Below are 26,306 nucleotides of genomic sequence, written 5' to 3'. Positions count from 1 at the left end.
TACATACAGGAGGGAGACGCGTACATACAGGAGGGAGACGCGTACATACAGGAGGGAGACGCGTACATACAGGAGGGAGACGCGTACATACAGGAGGGAGACGCGTACATACAGGAGGGAGACGCGTACATACAGGAGGGAGACACAGGAGGACACGCCTCGGCAGTCAGCAGCACCGGCAGCAGCAAGGATGCCCGCAGCACCTGTACAGACACTGCTGTTAGCATACAGACCGTATACAGCAAAGGCAACTATAATAAAATAAACATTATATCCTCCTGCAATCCATCAGCACAGGTAGAGACCCAGTCCCGTGCTCAGGCAACACGACAACTGAATTTCAGAACATACTGTACAATTCCTTATGCTTCAGGTGCCTGTAGTAAAGAAGTGCATCGTATGGCAGCTGGAGCACCTTCTGTTTCTTGTACTTCTTTATCTGGTACTGCTGAAGGATCTCAAAAAAATCCAAAACCCAAAACAAAACCCAACAGACAGATGCTGGTATTTGGGTTTTCTACCATTTGGCTAAGCAACTCACAAGACAAAGCTATTCTTTGGCCCATACCTGAGTCCTAGAGCCAATTCCACTACTGCAACTGCAAGATGAGCATTAAATATGCTCCCAGAAGCATCTGCCTGATCCTTTTTAGGCTACAACAGTACTCGAGATCAACAAGGCTCTGAAAGCAGCGCCAGGTCCTGCAGCGGGGCAGGACTCCCCGCACACTGCGGCACGTGCTGGGGGCCCCCGCTGGAAGGCAGCTCTGCGGGAAACGACCTGGGGGTCCGGGTGGGCGTCCAGTTGAACACAAGCCAGGAACGTGCCCTTGCAGTGAAGGGGGCTAAGGGTATGCTGTGCTGCATCAGGAGGAGTGTTACCATCAGGTCAAGGGAAGTGATTCTTCCCCTCGACTTAGCATCTGCGAGGCCACACCTGGTCCTGTCCTGGGCTCCCCCATACAAGACGGGGACAGAGCCACTGGAGAAATTCCAGCAAAGGGCCACAGGGATGATTGAGAGATCTGAACATTTCACATGTGAGCCATCTAGGATTACTTAGCCTGGAGAAGAAAAGGCTCAGGGGGATCTTTGTGTAAAAAATACCCAAAGGAAGGGTGCAAAGAGGACAGAGCCAGGCTCTTCTCAGTGGTGCCCAGTGACAGGACCAGAGGGGATGGGCACAAAGCAAAGCACAAGAGGTTCCCTCCAAACATCAGGAAACACTTTTTCCTGTGAGGGTGACCGAGCGCTGGCACAGGTTGCCCAGAGAGGTGGTGGAGTCTCCATCCCTGGAGGTACTGAAAAGCCATCTGGCCATGGACCTGGGCCACCAGCTGCAGGTGGCCCTGCTTGAGCAGGGTGGGGAGACCAGATGACCTCAAGATGTCCCTGCCAACCACAACCCTTCTGTAATTCTACAATTCCGTGATCCCTTTTCACTTTAATGTTTACATTGAATCGGTTCTGTAATTATATATGAAATCACATGACTTACTAATTCCAGGAAGAAATGCATGATTAGTAGTATCGCACACTGACAGCAACCTAAGAACAAAACTGATGCAGTACCAGGAAGTTTATCCTTACTTTTGCAAGGTACAAATATCTGTTGGTATTCTAGGTGATCACAAAGATCCCAGGCTACCGAGAGCCACAATTTGTGGGAATCTCAAAATGCGCATATTCATTTGTACTAAAAATCTGAGAGCAGGGCAAGCGTATAGAAGATTACCTGGGCTTAAAGTAAGAGCATGTAGCAACTTCTTACCAATGTTTACACATGGAAACTTAATTATAGGAAAAACCTTCAGTTCACTTTGATTGCCATTTACTGTTACACACTTTGCCCCACACCTGAGTACTCTCAGTTAACAGCTCAGTCTTTATCAGTGCATGTCGTACGATAGGCATCTCAATTTCCAGCAATTCTTACTTGTTTCAAACACTAGATTTAGCAAAGCACATGCTTCATTTTAAAAGCAAAACAGAAGCAGCCCTTTTGGAAGTGACTGACTGTATATATAAAGACTCAACCGGTTATTTGTCTGTCTGATGCCTAGAACAATACTCCAGTCAGGCAAGGACACACAGATCCCGACGGATCACGCTCAGGACACAGGCAGAGTTCCGCTAACATTTCCTTATAGACACAGACAAAAGCTAATCAGCTTCACCAAGACGGATAGCTGCTCCAGAAGGGAAAGGAGGAGCGAAAGGTGAAACTTTGACAGTTTGTAACAGTTTTATACCACAGTTGGCGAGGGTAAAAATTGACTTACAAGTATTACAGAGTTTTTATGAATTTAAGCTTAAACATCTCTTCAAAAACAGTTAGAAACCTACAAAATTCCTCCCTGTACAAGACTTCTGTAACGCGCTGGCACCCGGACTGCCTTGCCATACACTGCAGCCCATTGACTTGTCTGGCAGGTCTGTGGGGGGAGAGGGCGTTCGGAACTGGGGGGCTCCTGCTCAGCCCGTGCTCAGGAACGGCTCAATACGGGGCTGCCCCTGTCAAGGCAAGATTTAATCAGCAGGATTTGAAACGTAGCTCACACTGCTGTGCCAGCAGAATTCATCCAAACACCTCACTGGGAGGAAGCAGACCCTGACCAGTATTTCTTTTCACTGGCACCACACGTGGCGCTGAGCAGCTGTTCAGAGGGAAGCACAAACCTGCCCGCGATTCTCAGCAGAAGCAGGACAGTCATTCTTTGAGCTGTATGACCCCTCTGACGGCAGAGGTTGTTGAACTGACTTGCTCTGTGCTGCCGTTTGGCCTAACTTTGGAGTCTACAAAGCAGACTTCCCAGTTCCAGGAACCAGCCTTCTCCCAGGCTGAAGGGAGCGACTGTTACGGATTCTACGAACTGACTATATATAACCTTCCACAGAGCGGAGCAGTAACGGCCAACCATGGACATCAAGGCGCAACAAACAGCAACCGTGCAGTAAAGGTGAACTTGAGTTAACACACTTACAGAGAAGATGCGTGGAGGTGAGGATGGCACGCCAGCCCACCTTGGGGAGGCACTTGAGTTAAACCTTACGGAGAAGATGCGTGGAGGTTGGGGAGGTCCTCCGGCGGCGGTGGCCCGGCGCCAGCCCTGCAGCGGCAGCAATCCCGCTCCCACAGCATCCTGCTCCAGCAGGAGCGGGGATGGCGCTGACAGACGCGCATCACTCCTCGCTGTTTTAACTTACCATATGTTTTCAGGCATGAATTCCCTCACAGTCTGCTTACGAGGCTGGTCTGCTCACTGCAGCCTGGGTGGGAAGCCCTTTCAGAGGCTGCTCTACAGACGACCATGACAATTACTCATGTATACCGCTCGGACAGCAAGCAAATTCAGTGAAGGAGCTGCTGATGTACAAAAGCAAAGTGTTCCGGGAGGTGCCTCGGCAATAAAATCCTCTACTTATTGAACCACAAGAAATTCTCAAGAAAGGGATAGCTGTATCAAAGGAACCACTGGAAGTTTCCAAGTCATTCAGATACTGAAGCCTCCGAGTTTAAAAGCGTGGAACTAATACTGCATGCTATTGCCAGAGGAGTTATGGCCCTAAACATTTTTTCACCCTAAAGAACATGTTACTTGGAATACCACAGATATAATGTTTACAGTAAAAAACCAGAAAATACAGTACTATGACAAGAAGGAACACAGACATCTACACTTTTAAATATTACGAGTATAAAAATTAATTCAATAGCAGCTACAGATTGGGAGTCATGATTGCTCAAAACAACAGAGCTTTTCATTTGCAGAAGTTACACATTGTGATTCAAAACTTTGTTTTATGGAAGTGAAACAAACAGAATATCTATGTTTGAAATTTTAACTGTTTATCTTCAAATGCTAATGTTCTGTTGCTTTGGGGTTTTTTTCTCTTTTTTAACAGAAAACTTTAACTAAGATGCTTTACTTCTACATAGACTTAGAAAGTACTTCACACATGTTCCAAGAAACTTTTAAGGCAGTCTGGAAGCATTACACTCATTCTTCCAACACCCAAACCCAAATACCTAAAAAGGAACCTGATTTAAAATTATACGTTCTCCTTTGGAAAACATTCTCTCCACACACATATAACTTGTCCAGAGAGAAGTTTATCCATTTGCTTTAAAATTCTAAATGCAGTAAAATAAATTTGACAGACAACTATACACGCACGCACACGCAACCCCCACCACAAGCAAAGTGTACGCATGTGTGTCTAATTAAGGTCTCTACATGTGGCAACTGCCAAGCCCACATAGCAAAAGTGCACACTTATATCATTGCAGTATCTCTACATGCAGCAAACACAAAGAGACAAAGTTGGGAGGGGACTAAAACCCCAAGGACTTGGAATACTTGCCGTACTGAAAAGGATCACAAAGTAAGACACATAGTGGAAGAGAAGTATCTCAGAAATTTACATCCAGATGTGCTTGCCTAAATTTAAAGCCAGCTTTTCCGTGTTTTACTGGCAAATGCACAACTCTAACAAATCTTGCAAATTAAATTGCATCACTGAGGCTACAATCTGACTATTGTAACCTAGTGGACGGCAACCACTTCTCACGGCAGCAGAAACAGAGCAGTTCAGGTAATCGGTCTTCTCTAGTCACCTTTCCTTGCTGATGGTTTATCGACTTGCCTTCAGAACATGTGAGAAACCAGACTCCCGGGAGCAAAGATGGCAACACAGGACTGGTCAAGAATAGCTTCCGAGTTACTTCGAATCAGTAAAACCACACATGATCTTGACACAAAAATGTGAACCTGAGACTTGTTTGAGTTCAAGAAAATAACCATGTCTTACACATTACAATACATTCTAAGTTTTAAAATGTCAGCCTCTCACTGTATTATATTTATAGTCAAGCAAATTTATATTCTGCTCTTCCAAGCATAACTAAATCCTGCAGCTTAAAAATCTGCACAGCTGATGAGTTACGAAGTGCAGCCTTGCATGGGCCACGCTCACCTTCAACATGCACAGGCCACTGACAACAAAGGGCTTTTCAGGGCAGTATCATTGTAGCCAGAGCTCTGCCGTCTCCAGACATGCCCTTCCACCAAGTGCCATAGGATTTCTTCAAACTCTCTGTATACCTTTTCTTACATACATCTAAATTTTATTAACAATGTTCTGTCTTGAGCAAATCTAGTCCACAGGTTGCTTCCGTGATCATTCCCTATTCAAACTAGGGGTGAGAAAACCATGCTGCTATGTCTCAAAGATCTTGTTCTATATTTGGAAATCCACAGGCTGGTTTTAGACTAAATGAGCCCAACAGCCTGTGCCCACTGCATGGCTGAAAAAAAAAAAAATAAAAAAGAAAACTCTGTTACTGATTTTTACCTATTTATACCATTTTGGTAAGGCTTTGGTCTTCCATCTGCAATGTTTCCTTGCAGCTCTTTCTGCACACACCTTTCTGTATAAAACATACACAAATCACCAGCCAAACTCAAGCACCCTTGCACCATGCCAGCTGCCCCCTTCCCTCCAAAATGCAATTACATTAGCTCAGCAACTTTTACAGCTTAAAGACTGAAGAGAAGCCACGCTGCCTGAGCCACTTCCAGGGAACATTTTTTCAGTGCACCTTCTCCCACACCAAGTTTCCTCTGCTCCAGCATCACTCCTAAGCCACATCACCCCCACTAAAGGTTGCTGCGAGGCTTCCTCTCCCGTCATGTGCACGTGAGATCTACAATTCTCTGTGCGGGTCGGTGAGCTTTAACCCAAACCTGTGCTTGCAGTGCTACCGTCATCCAGCTGGTGTCTGTTAAACACACACAGTGGATCACCACCCAGTGAAAGCACCAGACCTTCTCCCACCCTCAAAATCCCCCACAGGGAAAAAAAGAAAGGGAGTGGGGGGGTGGGGGGGCTGGAAGGCTGGGGAAAGGGAGCAAAAATCTGTTATCAATAGACGACATCCTGTTAACTTCACTCACATGAATCTATGTGATACATACTCTGTGTTAAACTGAAACCAGAGCCTATTAATTTTTTTTTATTTGATGCCAGCCGCTACAACACTAAAATAGATAAAATTTGAGGACAGTTATTTATACATAGCTATGACTGCTCCCTGTAAGAACCAAAATAAAAGACAAGAGATGGACCTTCCCCCAAACTTTTGAAGAAAACAAATTGTTTTGTTTTTTGTTTTTTTTTTTTAACCCACCCCCCCAGTCCCCCCTTTTCCCCTTTCCTCCCCCTGCCCCACACTAGTGCCTGGGCAACTGGCTGCAGGTGGCCCTGCCTGAGCAGAAGGGTTGAACATAATGATCTTCAGAAGTTCCATCCAACCTCACCCGTTCTGATTCTCAGTCAAGCAGGTCCTAAGATCAGCACATCCACTGGCAATTAAAGCATGACAAGATGTGACATCGAAGAGCTGACTCCCTGACACTACTAACAACCACTTTTTCAGAAAGAGACTGAATTCCCATTATAGAAAAGTAACTAGATGGATATTGACTCAAAAAGGAGTAAGATTCCCATGAGATCCAACTCAGAAGCTGTGTGAATCAAGGTTTGAAACTAATTTCTGCGTATCCCCAGCTGTCTGTAGTACTGTCTGTTCAGGAACCGTGGTCCAGCTGTTTCTGTTTTTCCCCTGAAAACAGAGATGCTCAGGCAGGCGCAGCGACAGCCGCTGGTGCAGGGAGAACCATTTCTGTACTCAAGGCAAGGTAATTCTTGAGAACAAGATTTCTTCATTCAGTACTGCTGAAGACAAAATTCAGCCTGACCTTTGGAAATGAAAATTACACCACTAAAAAAAAATAAAAATCAAAGCCTATTCAATTTAGTTTTAAAACCTTCACTCCTTCATAGACATTTGAATATTCAGATGTAAGAGCAGTAACATGAATATAGGTTGTCATGAATGAGCCATTAACCCCTATTGCTCAACTTGGCACCTTTTTCACATGCTATCACAAAACATCATTACATTACTTACTTCTACTACATATAATTAACTCCAAAATGGTCTATTTCTAGTTACCATAGCAGATACTAAGTTTATTCTGTTTTCAAGCAGTTAAATGCTCAGGACTGATTAAGTCCACTTAGCCTTTCTCTGTTCCAAGAAACAAAACCAGAAAAATCTAACTTTTTGTGGAAGTTTAGTTATGCACTGTGGTTTCACTATTATTCATTATACCCACTATGTGTACATATGATGCCACGCAATGTCTAAAGCGTTATTAATCCAGCTTGGCGACCATGCACAAGAAAAGAAAACTGGCCAAGTAATTCTACATCTAATGTGCTATTACTCCAGGAAAGATCGTCCTTGTCTTACAGCAAATCCTTAGATCTTAAAAGAGTTCAGTAAAGTCAGTTATCTCCTTACGTATCCTCTCGTTCTAATCAAAATATGGAAGCAGCAAAATATTTGGCATGATACAGTAATAAAGAAATCGAAGCAGGAGTCTGAAGACCTGGAGACCCTGTTGCTGGCACTGCAAAGAACAAGCCACATGATCCTAGCAGAAGTACTTTCACACCTTTTTGAATCTCAGTTTCCAAAACTTCTACTTAGGAAAAAAAAAACCACAAACAAACAAAAATGCTTTTAGATTAAGAATTAAACACTGTACAGAAGCTAGGAATATGCCTAAAATCCCACTTCTACTTATTTGACCCATAACACTAACAGGTGGCCCCTTGTGCCATATATATCAACCACTGGGGGCTGAGGGTGGGAATCAAATGTTTCGGAATCCTCGTCTACGTGTTGAACACAACTAGATATGATCATGTATCAACTTTCAGGCATACAATGCAAAAGATACTCTTTAAAAAACTTAATCTGCATATGCATTTATCTTTGGTCAAATTTTAGATGGGAACACAAAATGTACGTAACTGATATGCATTAAAAATCCTCATATAAACTTATTATTAAAATAATTATGCAAGGTTTAAACAGGAGAGGTTTGGGTTTTCTTTAGTCTAGAAAATTATTTTGCTAAGTCAAATTTTAAAATTTAGAGCAACTGCATCTCCATCAGTGAGATAAGTAATATCAACCAAGAACTGTAGAACACAGCTCGCTATTATGAATATTTGTGTTAGCTGGGGTGATTTCCCCACACCCTCCAACACAAAACAGTTCGGGGGGGGGGAGGGGTGTGTGTGTGTGTGTGTGTGAAGCAAAAGCTCAACTTCTTACATCCTTAATATAACCTCCCAGCCAATATTACAGACAGAGCAGAACTTTGCTAATTCAAATGCACTGACATAACACCACCTTTCAAAGGAGCAAAAGCGTGTGTTGCCAGATTGTGACGCGTACGTTCTTCAGGTATGTTACTGAGGTCTTTACTCTGAAAACACGTGTATTTCATCCTGCAAACCAGAAGATGCAGCGACTTCCAGAAGCATGTGCTAGTAACAAACAGCCTTTGGACCGAAAAATAGCAGCAGCGCCAGAGTCAGCAGTCTGGAAGAGCAGGATCTCACTCCCCACAAGATTTCTGGACAACCATTGCCCAGCATTCCCCTTAAAACTTGCAGTGTGGGACAGAGAAAATGAAACCACAGCACTTAAGTTAAAACAGAACACATGACAAATTAGAACTTTTCTGGTGGGTAAATTAGATTTGCATAGATATTCAGCTGCCTAATAAATCTTATTTAGTTCTTCACTGCGAAGAACATTAAATCCTTCAACTGCCTTTGACTTAACAGAGGTGGATAAACTTTGTTCATCCTCAAATCTACCCACAAATTCCAGATTAAATAGATACCATAAGCCAAATGGAACCAAATTAAATTACACACACTGACACCCTCCTTGGAGAGCTATTGACTGTGAATGATGATTTTTCAGTAACAAAATGCTAAGGTCACATATAGCACGGGGGAATTAAGACACATCCAGTCACAAAGACAGCATTTCACGTGTTCTCCTTGTGAACTATGTTAATAAATTTGATAAACTATTCTAAACGACTGAGCCTCAATCCATAAAAAGAGGTTCAGGGAGAAGGGAATCTGAGGAGTGACTTGCTTTTATACAAACTAAAAAAACTGATAATTGCCTACTATATGTATAACCTTACTACAGAAAACAGAATAATGCTGTTCACATCTACTGTTTTTGCCAAAAAGTCACGGGCCACAAAGTCATCAGATTCAGGTGTGGGTCAGCCAGGAATTCATGTATTCTTCCCCTCTTTCACTCTGCCCCTGCAAGCTTTTACATTCCCCTCTCTGGCCGTACCCAACACACTTTAAAACTGTGATTCACAAGAGCAGCACAAAGCCAAATGTAATATATCCCGACTGACCGCACCAAATTCAGTCCACTTACTTATAGAGGAGTAGAAGTAAACTGGTGGGTTTTAGCACTCATCTCCTTGATATTGCTTTGTCCCACACTTTACAAATAAAATCCCACATCAATTTGAAGCTTTAGTATCTTACTAATATTTTCTTATGACCAGAGCAGTGAGAAAAGGTTTCTGCTATTTAATTCTGAAAACATAAATTTAGGCCGCATCAGGTAGCTATTCTCTAGTGGCTCATTTGCAGATTTCTCCAAACAAATCATACTAGACAGGGCACATATTGAACTAAGAAGCACAGCAAAACTCCCAGAGCAATCAAGTATCTAAGTTAAAAAGCTGGAGTGTGGCTGTTTAAAAAAAAAAATATCTTTCACAACATAAAAATCCAACTACCCTTTGTAACACCACTTTGCAAAGGTAAAGTACTATACAAATAAGACTGTCACTCAAATATAAATGACATCAAAAAGAATAAAGTAAGCTTTCTGTGAAGGTCTGGTGAACACTTGCCAGACTAGCAAAATAGAAATGTATTTTAATTATTCAAAGATGAAAGAGTATCGACTTAAATGCATTTGAATAGTCCTTGATGAGACAGCATTAGTACTACCTATTTCTCTCCAGGATAAGCTAAAGAGTATGTAAAAACTCAACTGCCAGTGTAAAACTGTTATCACGCTGCAGTCATGGACAGCCGTATTTGCTGACTATATTATTCTTCCTTCCCAGGAGGCCATACATTCATCCTAAATTCACAGGGGAATCAAGCCTTGTGGAAGAAGAAACCCTGGGGACATTTTAGCCACACTGCGGTGGGGAGGGAAGGCTAATCATGGAAATGAGGCAGAACCGTTCCAATGGGAGCTCCAGGGCACACAGGACTTCTACAGAAATGAAAGTAATAGTAAAATAAGAAATATGACTAATCCAAGGCTACTTGAACACCTTTTTTTCTTTGTTATCACGTTGGGTATGTATTTTACCATCCAGGTAGTTACACCCAAATGGAGTATGCTGTTGTAAATAAAAAGTATTTTTGCAATATTAAATCCAGAAAATGTATGGTCTTCATGAAAAAAGCCAGGAGGATACACAAACCCAGTATGTTATCAAGTACCATTTGTTAAGTAGAATCAAATCTATATGGAATTTAAATAACTGTCAAACTCCCAGAATCTTTTCAAACACTCACAGACTGGCATACGCATCCATCACTGTTCCAATATTGTTAGATGGTATCTTAAAGAATAAAGGCCTAGAAGGAATTTTGATTTTGTCTGAGGTTTGTGTAGAATTGCTTCCATCTTCAATGTGGAGCATTCAGGGGAAACATCTACAAACGAGCGCAGGCATCAGACATTACAATTTAGTCAAACATCAGTGTGGTCCAATGTTAAAAAGTTAGAAGCACTTATAGACATGAATAAATAAAGTAAACGATCTAATTTTGCAGACAGAGAAAATCATGACAGAGGCTACCTGAATCTTCCAATGACATTTATGACCACCATCCTGCAAAGGTATTTACTGCAGAACACAGGACTTCTGACCATCTACGCATATTCATTGCACTCCAAATTAGAGCTTTACACAAGATTTGACACCTTAGTGAGTACACTACAGCCATGCAGTTTTCTTGGACTAACACTGAAAGGAACTCTGACTACAATGATTCATCTAATCGGAAGGGCAGTTGGACTGTGTACCCCACACAGTGATGCGCTGAGAGCTCTGCTGGCTACCTCGTTACATCCAGGTCCAGGCCATCGCGTAGATCATTCTTCCTTCTGCAACCTCAGAAAAAAAAAAAAAAAAACAAAAACAAAAGGGGCCAAAAACTTACACTACTGTTTGCTTCAGGATTTAGCCTCTCCACCTCACAGAGGAGGCTAAGCTCTTGCAACATCTAGGCTCACTGTTCTTTGTAGTCAAATTTTCAGGTTCGAGAAAATTCTCTGAAGTTCGGGGAGTTCTTTTGGTTGGTTGGTTAAGCATGTCTTTAAGGGGGTTCAGAAGAGAAACAGGAAATCTCACATTGCTGTCGATCCGATATTCCTTTGCAATGGGTATTGATATTTATTGCTGCTTCCCAAGGGAGGCACACAAACTAAATAAAATGTCAGTAATCTGCATATTTGCTGTCGCTACGCATATTAACTGATATATTGCACATTTTGTTCCTCTCAAGAGGTTCAAGCAAGCCACGAGTAGGATTCATTCCACATAAAACAGTAACTAGAAGGAAAATCCACCACGGCAGAAACGTGGGACCACCTCCGTGGATGTCCCAACAGGGCCAGCAGAGTGCACGACAGCCCTGTTTTTACAGGAACGTCCCACCCGCCCAGCTTTCCCATCAGCGATACACAGGGGATCTCTTTCCAGGGGTGTCAGCTCTCAACTTGGATTTCAAAATATGGAAGAACCTTGATTTGCTTATCTCCAAACTGCAGGCTGGCCTGCTGTTGCTCACGCACAAGCCTACCTACAAACCCACCTGCCATTTAGATGGAGGCTTTTAGATGGCGATCAACCAAACAGGGCTGAAACCATATCCATCCACAATAAAACTGCTGTCCAGCAATTATAAATACACGTAAGTAAATCCCAGGCTTTTAAGACAACAATATTTTGGTTACGGCGTGCAGTTTTTGGAACTACAGTAACAAGTTACTGTTTAAGCATGTAAACTAAATGTTAGAAGTGATTTCAAAATCCAGCCTGAACTCTGTTCCTCCACAGCCACCCACACACCACAGAACCAGCACGTGCTGCCACAGGGTTTGCCCTGCTGCATGTATTAAACTAGATGGCTTTTGGATTAGAGAAAGGCTTCTATCGAAAAAAGCATTACAGTTTGAGAGAACACTGTTTAAATACAAGGAAACCTGCCACAGACATAAAATACACAGAAAAAGACGAATATGACATTTAAGGGAGACATCAATTAGTTCCAGGCTATTACAATGACAGAAAGAACCTCAATCAGCCAAAAGAAATTGAGCAAAACTAGAAGTTCCTCATATTCAAATGTAATCATTAGAAAAACATCATCGCTTTTTAGACCAGGCAACAGTCACAACACTAAGCACAAGGCCACCTTATCTTACAAAAAAAAAAAATCTTACAATTCTTCAAACATAGTGGCATCCACTATAGCTTCAGTTCACTTAGCAGTAAGGTACTGCTTCAGAGTTAAAAAAAAAAAAAAAAGTGTCTATCATGACACCATGCCTCTAGAAATCTTCAATGTGCACATGTTAATTTAATTCATCTTACGTTCACCTGGTAAAAACAGACACTTGAAAACTACAGTGGCTGAGGCTGTGTGTAAAGTTCCAACACAGAGACAACTTTCATACGCAGGCTAAAACAAGGCTCTTAAAATAGAGAATTATTCTGGAAATGCTGACACATCTTTAACACTGTGAGTGGGCGCCAATATAATACGCACATTGTGTACACATATGTTGCTGTCTTCCTGGGAAGCTTAACTGAAAGCCCACATGGTTGATGTGGGACAGCAGGAATGCCTCTTTGAAAGCACTCATCCTGCTTATTCATAGTATGTCAAACGAAACCCAAGGCATATGGTAAAATTATGCCGTTTCACAAAACGGTGCTTATGACAGTGAGCAATCCTTTTGAATCAAAACTACCCTTGATACTCAAACAAAAAAAACCCCACCTTGTTGACAGAACTTAAACACAACATTAAGCATTTAAATGAAAACAAATCTTGAAGAGCTAGAACTTTTGAGGTCATCAACACAGTTTAATATATTGAGTTGCAACCCTTACAAAACGACTTCTTTTAGTAGTCCTGCTTTTGCTAAAGCATGCACACACCCATTATAGAGGGTCAGACTCCCAGAAGAATAATGAAACAATGGATGGACCATCTGCTGCTACATAAAGCAAACTGAAAAACCAGGAACAGAGTATATGGGAGTGTACTAAAATTAGCATTACCTTTCTGTTTTCTTTCACACCAGGTTATTAGCTAAGCTTTTAAAAACAAACACAACAGCCACCACAGAGGAAAGCTGTAGGAGCTTCCAAGCGTAAATGTACAGGGTAAAGTACGACATGACATGTCCTTTGAAAAATTTTCTTCTCTTGGCAACTGTAACCCATACACAAGGTCCCAGGGATGGCTATTCTGCCTCCTGTTTATATGACAGGTATCTTAAATACCACCTCCATGAATACACACACACACCTTAAAACAATGTCTTCAAAGCTAATCATTGACTTCACTGTAAGGCTTGCTTGTCATTGTCCCTCCCCAGCTCATTTATGCATATCAAGCGTAAGGCAGTCAGAACTCCTTAACAGGCTGAAAAGAAGTGGGAACAAATAATCACCCAAGGAAAGGCTGCCTTGGAAAGACTTGCTGTGGCGTAGAGGATTACCTGAAAAAGAAGTGTAAATAAAAGAATAGTATATTTACACCTTTTTTTCCCCTGACCGCTGTTCATAAATTCAGCCTCCAACTGCTATGATTCTTCTGTTCCATTACATTGGAAGGATTTACCCACTAGATAACTTTCACCATGTTAGGACAGATACTGGGAGGTGGGTGTTGTCCTTTTGTTGCTGTGTTTATGTTAAGTAAACATAAGCTAATTTATTTCTCTAACATTTGAGCTATTCATTTCTTCCCTAGCTATCACCTTTCCAGAAGCTGGGTGCGTTGAGCTTACAGGTTACAAGAAAGTATGTCAAAATGCCTTTCAGTCAACCGCTCCAATAACAAACTGCATTCCCAGAAATCACAGATTTAATACAGGGCTGGTTTTTAAAACAAATACTCAACAGTCTGTCCTCTAAGTTCATTTCAAAAGACATTTTAATATACTAACAAACTACATTTATCTTTTATGCTGCCCATTACAGCTGAGCATCATAGCACTGAATTCACACAGCACAAACAAACAAAGACTGTTCAAAACCCTCAGCCCTTTCAGAAGAGCATTTTGTACCGACACCTCCTTTAAGCCTCTAAAAATCTGCTGTGTCGTGTTCAAACATGTCTCTTCCTGGCATTGGGCTTCATTAAAGATTATTTCTAAGTGACTGCCTGGGACCCACGATCCTCACCCTCACAGAACATCTTCCTTAGCCCTTTTTTATTCTCCCCTCAATGGAAGTGGGAAAATGGGGGGAAACAAACAACTCTTTCTCAGTGGCACTTAGATAACTTCATAAGGCAAGGTTCCTTCTAGACAATCATTACCAGCCTGTCAGACAGATATGCATGTAGTTAATGAAATCACACATGCATAGACTGGAAGACAGCTGCGTACCAACTGGGTCACCAGTGATCCATACTCCTGAACACCTCCCAGATGAGCACTGTCTTTTTACATTACTGTGCTCTGCAAGTGATTAGAGCCCCATTCCTCATAGGGCATTCATTATGGGGATTAACAGTAAAAGGAAACACATGCACAGGATGTCACATACTTTTTTTTTTTTCTTTGAATCTTTGTGTATTTGCTAGAGCTATGAATTAAGGAGTAAAAAGCATATGCAGAGTTCTGAACAAGACAATACCATATGGTCTTCCAGTACGCTATCCTAAAGAAGCCCATTTTAACAAGAGTACAGGGGAGAGGACTTCAGCCTGCTGACACATGACTTTCTCAGCTAGACAAAAAACAATTGGCTATATCTGCCACATCTTCTGTATTCTTCCAACTGCTGCACAGAACATCTATCATTGTATGATGTAAAAACACCAAGTATTGGCCACTGGGAATGAGCTGTCGGTAAGATGCAGTTATGAAATGGATTAAAAATTAATATGAAGTTAGAACAGACACCACCCTTTACCAGCACTCCTGTCATCCACCATTACTCTGCTACTAAAGCCAAAAAGGCTAGAACCCTAAATACTACTCTTTATTCTAGGAAAACCTGAAAGCGCTGTACTGCGTATTAAATGGCATAATACTTGGACCTAAGTAACCTTTGATGACTGAGGTAACCAGTAAAGAGTAACCTAACTAAAGCACAGGTGTCCAAAGTCTCTGTTCTAAAACAAAACCCCAATACAGCCTATTAATTATGATCCATTTCGCATTACCAAGATGACCCAGCAACTGAAAAGGCACTTTTCAGATGTTAGTGTTTCAAAGCTAAAAGTTAGGACAATATTTCATTACAAAAACACCAGGGTTTTTTTCCTAATATTTCAAAAACAAATACTTGAAAATAATAAAAAAAAATAAAAATGAGTTACATCATAACACAGACATCTCCTTTATTGCTGGTATCAGGCAAGCATACGTTCTTAACACAGATTGTCATCACTTTTAATGACAATAGTTGGAGCACAGGTTCAAGTTCTGTGACATCAACATCTGCTTCAGAATTTTCACAGCAGTCTGTATACTGGAACAACAACAAACAGAAATGTTTTCAGGCTCTGCTCATTGCATTATACCTTCTTTAAATATGCACAACATTTAGAGAGCAATAAATACACACAGCTCTATGCTAAGTGTGCCGATAGAAGGCTTACATACCATATTGGCAGAAACTTACAACTCCAAGTTTAAACAAATTGTTGAATTTTCTTCTGTCAAAACTAAGCATTCCCCAAAAATAAGAACAATGTGCAGGGAGTTTGATATTAAAACCTAAGTAATCTAGTAATACAATAACTTAATTTTTAAAAGTTATGTATGACTAATCATCTGTAGCCCTATAAACTGTTTAAAATATTGACTTGATCAAATCTGCAGGTGTTTCTCTTCATCTTTACACACTCTCCTACTAGAGAGTAGTTAGAATTAAATGTCTGCTCTTTGATATGCACCTCTGAGGTCTCACCAATTAATGACTCCTTTTAAAATAAATTAAACATTGTTCTTAGGTACAAGATGTTTTATTACTGACCCTGCATTTCACACACCCCATGACAGACATTCATGACCCAGAATCAACTCTGATATGAGTTCACAGAATATTCTGTTGGCTAAGGACCATTTTCCATTGGAACAATTTGAAAACAGATGCTAAAAAGTTTGTCTGTCTTGCATTAATGCCCTTTAACTTGTAATGAGAGGCAAATCCTTCTCATGCAGTCATTTTTAAAAACATACAGTATTGCCCAAAATGTCCTATTTTAAGACTGATAACTAACAAATAAACTTACTCTTAAAAAGGCAATAATATTTCTGATACAAACGTAACAAAGGTGTTTGGGGTTTTTTTTCAGGACAAATAAAGAGGTTAGCAAAAGCCTTTAGGATATCACTAAGGCCCAGCACACAAACCCAGAAATAAATTAAGCTTATTAAAATGGGGGGGGGGGGGTGTTTATTCTTAGTGTATGCAAAACTAGAATTTCTTACAGAATAATCCTCTACATAAGGCAGTGAGTGGCCACAGATTTTCTAACAACTATGCAAATTTCAGTTCTTTGAACAAGTTAGTCAACAGATACTAGGAAATAAAAGTCAGCACTGGGCCCCAGATCTAACTCATCAGTCTCTGTAAAAGACATTTATTTTACTCACAAACAAGTCCATGGATCCTTTTCTTTCTGCCACTAGTACCCAGGGTCCAACCCAATCCCGCAACATGCCAAGCACTCTGAGAGAATCTATGGATATTGTCCCTCTCTGTCATATCAATACAAACAGATGTTGTGCAATACTTTGGGTTTGAGCTCAAGAGGAAAAATAGTAATTAATCAGGTACTGTTAAGACTTCCATAGCTTACTATTCAGTATTCCTCCCTATCAGGAGACACATTTGCATTATGGAAGGTAGATGCAAAGCTGGGTCTAATACTTAAAACCAGATATGGTTGTGAATTTTGCACAGACAGAACAAATTAAGGCTCTGTGCCTAGTGACAGTTTCATTAAAGAACTGTGGAATAAGTCAATCTTCATATACATTTTTGCTACATAAAATAGGAATAATCTTCCTGTTCAATGTTGCTTCAAATCAAAGCCATATAGTTTCACTATTTTATCTTGGAGGAAAGCGAGACAATGTTTTGTGAACTCTCCCACAATGGTATCAAATAGAGGAAAAAAGTAATTTAATTACTTTACTCAACATTTTTCTCCCACTACACATTCACAGAGCTTGTGAAAGATCGATTAATAACAGTAAAAGACTAATTCATCAGGTGGGCTGTGCAAGTTCCCAGTGGAGTCTCCATATATACGACGCATGAGATATTATACTGAAATTACATCTGTGCTGTCTGACCATTCAAGAATAAATGAAATACTAAAGTCCCCTTATAATAGATCCTTTTATGGAGAGACCACAACAACCTTACCCACGCAGAAATTGGGTTTAGCTCAATCAATGTGTAACCACTGGTTATAATCTTTCACCATATACCCCAAAAATGTTTCTTACATATCTGCTACTTTTATGTTTCCCCTTCAGTTCACTGTGTTATACCACATCAGGAAGCAATACATTTAAACCTACATTTGTATCAGACATACCAGAAAAACAGTGAGGTCATAATTATTATGATCAAGTGTTACTGAAATGGACAAACATAACTAATTATTTGTTCACCAGTTTTCTTAAGTGTCAAGATCTTTGCAAGTATAAAGTCAATATATTCCTCAATATGTATTTCACATCACACAATGTAATGAACCATTACAGATCTTCCATTACAGAACAGGACAGGCTTTATAGTTCTGACATGCGAAATCTGAGCAAACTGGTGAAACTGAGCAATGTTTTATCATATGCTAGAGAGAAATACAAAATCCTTTCAGTAATAAATCCTTTAGTTTTATCAGAAAAACTCAAAATTTATTATTAATTTACATATACTTACAAACAAGATACTGATGACAGTCACCCAGTTGCTTGCTCAGGAAGCTTTATTCCTCATATAGGATCACTTACAGGTTTCTTTTTCCATTTAAGATGTTAATGTTTCCATTACATGTGTTAAACTGTGCTTCTTTACACACACAATTTACTGTCAGTCCTTTCTGTGTGCTATTTCTCCTGTTTGAATTTTTTTTTTTTAATAGTTGCATTAATTGTGCAGTCTTTTATACAACATTTTCTTTCAAATCAAGCAAACGATATTGCTAGGTTAGCTCTCAGAGAACATGCTGTTAAACTATTTGGAACTGTACAATATGAAAGAAAAGAAACACACCAACATACTAATCTTACCAGTAGCAAAACTGTTTTGTGCAGACAACAGCAAACCTATTTTTTTAACAAAAAACCCTTGTTCCTCCAATATCAATTAACAATATTAAATCTGTGCCTCACCCTAGAGCATGAATTGTCTTCACAGATTAGATACTAATACTAAAGTTAACTTGAGAATATGCAGCCAGATAAAAAAAGCCCAAGCACAGAAGGTACTCTGTATGCAAACTGCTAAATAATTATATTCTTTTGTGCCATTTTAAAGGTGACTTAAGTTAACTTTTTTAAATATTGAAGCAAAGAACAACACAGGAAGAGAAACTTATTTATGTCAAATGATCACAAAACACTTTAAAAATTTCGTAAAATTATCTCTTTCTTGCACTCTACATTTTAATGACTGGAACTGGATAGTTCCACCCATCATCATCTCCATCAATATCTCATTCTCTGCCTTGTTCTGAACTCAAACTTCAGCTGCGTTAATCAAAACATATAATTTCACCCACTTCAGATTAAGGTTATTTCCTGCTCTCTACAGGTTAGTGAAACTTTCTTTACTGTGGGTTTATATATATAGCAAGCATGTCTTCTAGCCTGATTTTTGATCAAACATTCTTTGGATAAAAGGATTATCACTGCTGCATATCTGTTTTTAAAACTGACTTGACTTTACTTTCAAAGACAGGCAAAAGAGCTTTTATAATGAAACAGCAAGTGCACCACTTGAATGTGATTATTCCTAAATTGCTTTTCATTTCTTTATAGAATAAAGGCAGATTTTTGTTTTCATGTTTCTAATTTTTAACAGAAAGCAATGCCACACAACATCATGGAAAGGAAACTATTTATTTTTATAAACTGAAATTAAAGTTAGATCTGCTTATATATTTAGATATAGATTTCATAAAAATGGACACCGTCCAAGAGCTTTCTCTGTGTTTCTTCTCACACGGTAAGTAGCTGCCATCATGAAGGCTTGTGTTGAACTCCTAAAACAAATACCTAATCACTGAATATAGAATACTTCTGACATAGAAAAGTAAAGACCAACTTTGCTAAAAAACAACTGCACATATGAAAGTGAACACATATGAAAGGGATCTTTCATCAAAGATCCCTTCAGGTCTACAACAAGAGCCTTCCTTTCTACACGGTAAATACAGGAGTCAGTGCTGTCTGTTCTTCAAGAAGATCCTAAAGTTGCTATCTTGATATGATCAGCTGGGATTATCATACCCAAGAACATAGCTCTAAATAGAGTTAGCTGTGCTTGTGGAGGCAGGCCAAGATTGCTGTTCCCTGTGGAGACCACGCAGGCAACTATGGTGAAGGGATGTGAGAAACTGAGCTGTTACAAAGCAGAAACGGGTACTAGCATCCTCACTGCCAAGTCAGACAAAGTATTTCCAGACCTCTCTGACCAAGAGCACTGTATTTTCAGAAAACCACCTGTTCTTCCCAGCTCATTTTGTCATCCTGCGTTGCCTTCTAAAGCTGAAACGGAACAATGTAGAAAACCATGTCAGTATAGACATTGCATCAGTCTTACTGTATAATCCTCGTGTAGAACTGTCATTAGGTTTATCACAAAGAAAATTAATATATAACACAAGGAAAGCCTGCAGGACCCATTCCCCTAACTTTGTGACTTTTGAGAGCTTTCACACTTGCGGAAAGTGGGTATAAATATTATGGCATCTTAATTTGGCAACATTATCATATACACTTTTCAGAGGTATAAATGATTATACAAAGTGAAACGAGATCAGACTGTGTATCTTCCCTCACAACCAGCTGAGCTCTGCTCAGATGTGACTGTCACCACATTATTTGTAACAAAACGTCTTAAAGAACTTGCACTAACATAGAAAATGCTGTCTGATTTTATAACAGAGCAAAAAGTAAAAGTGCACATATTACTCCCCTTCTACCAACTAGATACAAATCAAGAATTTAATCAATTATAAGAATTTACAAGCCATTTTTTTTCCTTTAGGATCTTTTATGGTTTTAAAATCCTTGTCTTCCTCTATGATCTGACTAAATAGTTGCCTTTAAGTTATTTTGGAACTAATACTTCCTTTGTTCTCATTTGGTAATACCCTCCCCCAACTAGTGAGGATGATCAAAAACATGTAATAATTTAAATAGTGCCTTAAAACAACTGCAGTCACACAGTCTGTTTGCATTTATGTTGAGAACAAGCTGTCATAACACTGCCCTACCATTTGTAACCTCCACATGTTCTCACCTGCCCTCTTCAACAAGAATCTCTTTGTCTGAAAGGTGTGTTTGTATAACATTCCTTGTTTAATTTAGACTAGAGCCAAAAATAGCAAATGGCTTGTGCTTCACCAAATCTGCACTGAAGTAAATTGCTCATGTGGTTCAGGTACACCAAAGGGTTTTGTGAAGCTGTTTTGGTTCACATCTGGTTTTACATCACATCTAAGGAACAGGGAGGGGAGAAGAGGGTGGAAATTCTCACTATAACCTAAAACCTTAAGAAAAGTCTCATTGCATTTCCTTCTCCCATACTAGCCCATCCGATCCATCATGCACTCTCTTTTCCTCAGAAGAAGCCCCTTTATTAGAGGCTATGTATTGTAGCCACATTCTATTCCCAATTACCACGCCACAGGTTACACACCAAAAGAGGAAAGTGTCCTTTTTTCCTAGGGACAGCTCAGGAGTTCAAGCAACAAGTCAACACTCCACAAGCCTTTTAAGCAGAGCACGGCAGCTTTTTTTTTCCTAAAAACCCAGTGGAGGAACCATCTAAATGGTTATTAAACACAAGAGAGGAAAGGACAAATATGAGATTCCTTTGCCTCAAATTCAGCAAGATTAGAATAAATCAGTCAATATATTTGATCTTCAGAACATGCTGACATAGCATAAATGTAGGGGTTTACAGATCATGCCAGACAACAGACTGACAGTATGTATAGCCTAACTGCTCAGCTCAGAATTTACTGAAGACCAAAAACCACATGATATGCTTGGAAAATGAGACAAGTCACAGGACTCTTAGAAGCCAGTAACTTTCACCCACAAGTTCACAAATCTAACCCACTTTGGTGAAGGTTGCCATCCCTACTATCCAACAATTACTGAGTTTACCTATGTGATGTTAACCAATAGGCAGAACTGGCTCTACAAAAACAGCCATTAACATCCTTTTCTTCATCTGTACATTCTGGCTGTCAGCCAAAACAATCTTAACTTGTTCAAATAAAATCATCCTGAATTAAGAATTTGCTCTTCCTGAGCCTCCTCTCAATCAACAAAATCTCTGTCCGGAGACACAAACAAGTTACAAAGCTAGCTAAGTTATAAACTTCTTAACTTCCTGTGAATAAACCAGCGAGGCTGCGGTACAAGATAAGGCAATTCAAAGAAGTAGGGTAAACTACCTCTCGCCACAGGACAGAAGCACACAAGATGCTGTTTCCGCACTGCAGCTGACGTAACTGAAGCCCACCCTGATGCTAACCCTTATAATTTCTTATCAAGTTTGTACTTGCAGAATAAGGAGGGAATGGGCTAGAAATTTCAGCAGTAAAAAGGTCTCTACTGAGAATGCTGTGTACTTCAACGTGCCAGCTCAAGGACTTGATTCAGGATCCTTAACTGACCTTGGTTGTCAACACAGACTTAAGGAAGAGAAACATAACACTTTATAAACCCACTAACCAACCTGAACAGTAACAAAGGAGAATCTGATCTACCACTTGAACCGTAGCTATAAGACCTCACTAGAAGACTTAAAAGAATATAGGAATTCTGCACTAACAAAACAATTAATCAAGCTGTAAAATCTAGAAATATGAGAATTGAATCAAGATATCAAATGGCCAGATACACAAGAGAACTTAGCAAGACTTTCTGTACAGGAACAGGAGTAGTTCTGCAATCATCTTGAAGGACCTCCTTGACTCTGACTTTCTCAACATGCACACCTCTTTCTACGTCGAGCCCAAAGCCACCTCAGCTCTCATCTTGCCATCTTAATCTGCACTGCCCGCTATTTAAGATATAACCATCTTTCATTTTATCTTCCTCTTCCACTTCTGCAGTGCCACTTAAAAACAAGTGGCAAACTAATTTTGGCTGAACCAAGCAGTGTTTAAGAGATTATTAAAAATAAGTATACACCCTGGGTTTATACCTTTCCTCTTCTCATATATAGAGTATATAGCAGAAGGCATGCAATATTAAAAGAAGTTCCATCTCAACACGTATTCTTCCAAGGACACTATTTACAGGTAAGCACAGGAAAGCTCACACATCTCCATTACTAAGAAAAGGTTCTGTAAGCCCTGCAGACCATGTCCGGCACCTTGAATGAATCCAAATGTAATCCCTCCACCGCCACTTTACTCCTTTTCTAGTCTTGTAACTGTAACTTATGGTATTGATTTCTACACCTGGCTCACATATTTGTCTGAAACAAACTGCCAGCCTGCAAAGTTTTTATTTTTTCTGGATGCCTATTTCTGGAATGCAGCAAGACAAAAGGAAGTTTGGACTTCACAGAAATTATGCCTTCCAGCTTCAGTCTATACAATAAACAACAAAGGTGAGGGGAAAAAAAAAAAACAAACTCAGACCCTCAAAGACATAGAAAGATTTAAGCGTACATGTACCTGAACCACTAGTTTTAATAATTCTGTGTTAAAAAGCTTTAAAAGGTAAAATCTGTGACAAGAAGTATCTTTAAATTATTTCATATATAGGAAAACTTCTGTACAGCCTCTATCTAGTACAGTTTACAGTATTTATTGAACATCATCTCCTACCTCATTAAGCAAGAGGACTACGAGAGGACATAATTTTATACTAGACACCATACCCAGAAGGTAGATGCAATTCATATATAACGAACTTGTAAACCATACTTTCTCCGTTTAGCAAGATTCATCCTACAGCGTACAGAATAACGGCACCAACTACTCTTTAATGGCTAGCATATGTGCTTGACATGGAGCACAGGGTAGGGGGGCAACACTGCCACAGTGTTTTGTTTCAGCCATTCGTACATGATCTGACTGGCACACTATCTTGTTTCACCCACAGGATCTTTGACAACTAAAGTTCATGACAAATTCTTCACAACAGACTAATTTTGGTGTCATCAGTCAAATCAAATCACGTGTACTGTCATTGGTTCCTAAACGCACCATCATTATAGAAGTTAAAAGATTATTCAATAATCCTAATAGGTTAAAAGTATACCAAACATATATAAGGAATGCTTCTAAATGCAGCCAGTTTCTCTTTTTCACGATGACCTTTTATCCAGAAACCAGAGACACTAACAGAAAACAAAAAGAGAAAGGTAAGATTTAAAAACCACAGAAACTGGCCAGGTGTCAACATGAGGGGCTTTTGGCTTGCCCTTTTTTTAAATTGACTACACTTCAATTTGACAGTAATATTTGAAACATCTTCATAAAGATTTGTTTAAATGATCACTCCTACATTTGCATTATAATGTTAACAAATAACATACTTAGGTTAATGCAGGCATATTTGGAAGCAAAGCAGCTAAAAACAAATTAAATTTACAGCTTCTTTTACCAATTTACCAAGAATTACACGTGATTAAGTATATTAAAGCGCTGCAGAGCAAACAAGTACTTAGTCATAAGGCTCAGCAAGCAAGTATACCTTCATTCAACTTTAAACTAGGACACCCATACAGATAAAAACATCACCCGCAGATGAAAGAGGGTAGACTGAAGTCAAAGACGTACACTTTAACTGATAATGGCATGAGGCATGAACTGCTGAAACAAAAACGCTGACACTTTTTTTGTTTGTTTGTATGCAGTTTGTACAGGAAACACAACTAAGAATTTTAGCACTGGAGAAATATTTCTATTTTACTCCTTTCCTCAAACTTCAAACTCCATCAGTCAAGCAAATTATTATAGTTGTCACTTTTTGAAATACAAATATAGAGAGCCTGAATTGGTTATTGTGATACAGTTGACTTCATTACTATGTTTTGTTTTAAAATCCCTCCTCTCCAATCATCTCACAAGAACGCCCCAAACAAATGACAGCATATATGCTAACTGCACCTTTTTCAAAAACTGTTTCTTCACAAAAGACATCCTTGTAGCACCACCATTATCCTTATGCAGGAAATTAAGCGGGTAGCTGGAAAGAGGAAAGCAACTCCAGCAACTAGACACAGTTACTAAGGCGCTGTTTGAATGACCAACTGTACAGAGTATAAGCAGAGTGTTTTTGAAAAAGTGACACTGAAACTGGCTTTAATTTATTGCAAACTAAGCAAAACCATAAGTGAATCTGGGTTTGATACAACATAGGGAAGTCAAAATAAAACCTGTTTACAAAATGCAACTATTTATGTCAAATTGCCCTTTCAAAGTTCTTTCTTACTTTGCCACACAACTTCTGTTCATAAAACAAATGGGATACCAAAAAAAAAAAAAAAAAAAGAATCCACAGGCTCAGTGCTGAACAATTCTTACAGGGGTTCTGGCAAGCATGCATCTACAGTGAAAACACTCCTTTACATACTTATGAATTCTCTGAATTCATAAGACAAAAAAACATTCATCACGATCTTTCCTCATCACTAAAATAGTCATAACAACATATTTTGTTCCTCTTAGGAAAACTGCTTCAAGTATGTTCACAACTGGACAGTCTTTACATACTTGAAAAAAAGTTCCTTAGACATGAAGCAAGCTTCAGACACCCGATGAAGCACAGGAGATTACCACAGTACGCGGAACAGCTATAATCATAGATAAAGATCTGGAAGAAACATATGTATACATCAAATGTAACAGCAGCAACATTTACAAGAAAGTAGACATTTCACTGTTCCTACTAAGAGCGGCAAGGTGCCGGCACAGGCTGCCCGGAGCAGCTGTGGGTGCTCCATCCCTGGCAGTGCCCAAGCCCAGGCTGGACGGGGCTGGGAGCAGCCGGGGCTGGGGGAAGGGGTCCCTGCCTCTGGCAGGGGGCTGGGTGATCTTTAACATCCTTCCAACCCAAACCATTCTGTGATACCAATACTTTCTACCAGCTCCAAAAGTATACTGAAAACCCTGTCTCTGAGCTCAGGTGCAGACACAACGGCAGGGCTTCAATCCACCTTCCCTTCCTCTCTATCTCCCAATTCCCCCATCTCCTTCAAAAAGGAAAGACTTTGGAAACAGCATTGTATCTCTTAGTTGAATAGACGTAAAGATATAGCACATAGCAGAGTAGTTGCCACAACACTGCAGTACCCCTTTCCCTAAACAAAAGAGCAGATTTTGCAGAAGTTCTTAAAATATTATTTTTAAAATATTGAGTAATAAAGTATTAAAAACCTCTTCACTCACCATCAAGAGCACACATAAAGTGGATATTAATCCCTGTTATTCAAACTGAACAACTGCAAATCAGGAATCCATTAGGTTTCTGAAAAGGCTTCTCAGCACCAAACTAACATTATCATCACCTTATGCTAACATCACACTGTCTCAAAAATGTGAATATTGTTTTGTTCCATTTCATGACTTGTGAAAGCTCTAAGTCAATATCCATCATGGCTCCCACAGGTTTAGGAACTGGAGGTCAAGCTCAATCCAAGTAACAGTCATTCTCTACCAGAGGAAAAAGTACATATTGTAAGGCTCTGTGAATAAGTAATTACAATGAAATGAATGTTTTATGAAGGAAATGCACTTGGTTTTAAAGGTCACAAAGTGACAGATAAGAGCATACAATGGAACAAATCCAGCAAATTACTGAACTGACCTGCAGGGTCAATGAATCCAAACACTAAGTTTTCTGCTCTTTA

The 26,306-nt window shown here is 39.8% G+C and overlaps 1 protein-coding gene across 3 annotated transcripts in view; it reads right to left on the bottom strand.

The window, feature by feature from the left end:
• Positions 1-26,306, bottom strand: part of CBLB (Cbl proto-oncogene B) — a 130,340-nt gene that overhangs the window by 93,598 nt on the left and 10,436 nt on the right. The window lies entirely within an intron of this gene.

This window comes from Falco rusticolus, chromosome 2 (assembly GCF_015220075.1).
Source record: "Falco rusticolus isolate bFalRus1 chromosome 2, bFalRus1.pri, whole genome shotgun sequence".
NCBI lineage: Eukaryota > Metazoa > Chordata > Aves > Falconiformes > Falconidae > Falco > Falco rusticolus.
This window is presented reverse-complemented; position numbering and strand designations above follow the sequence as displayed.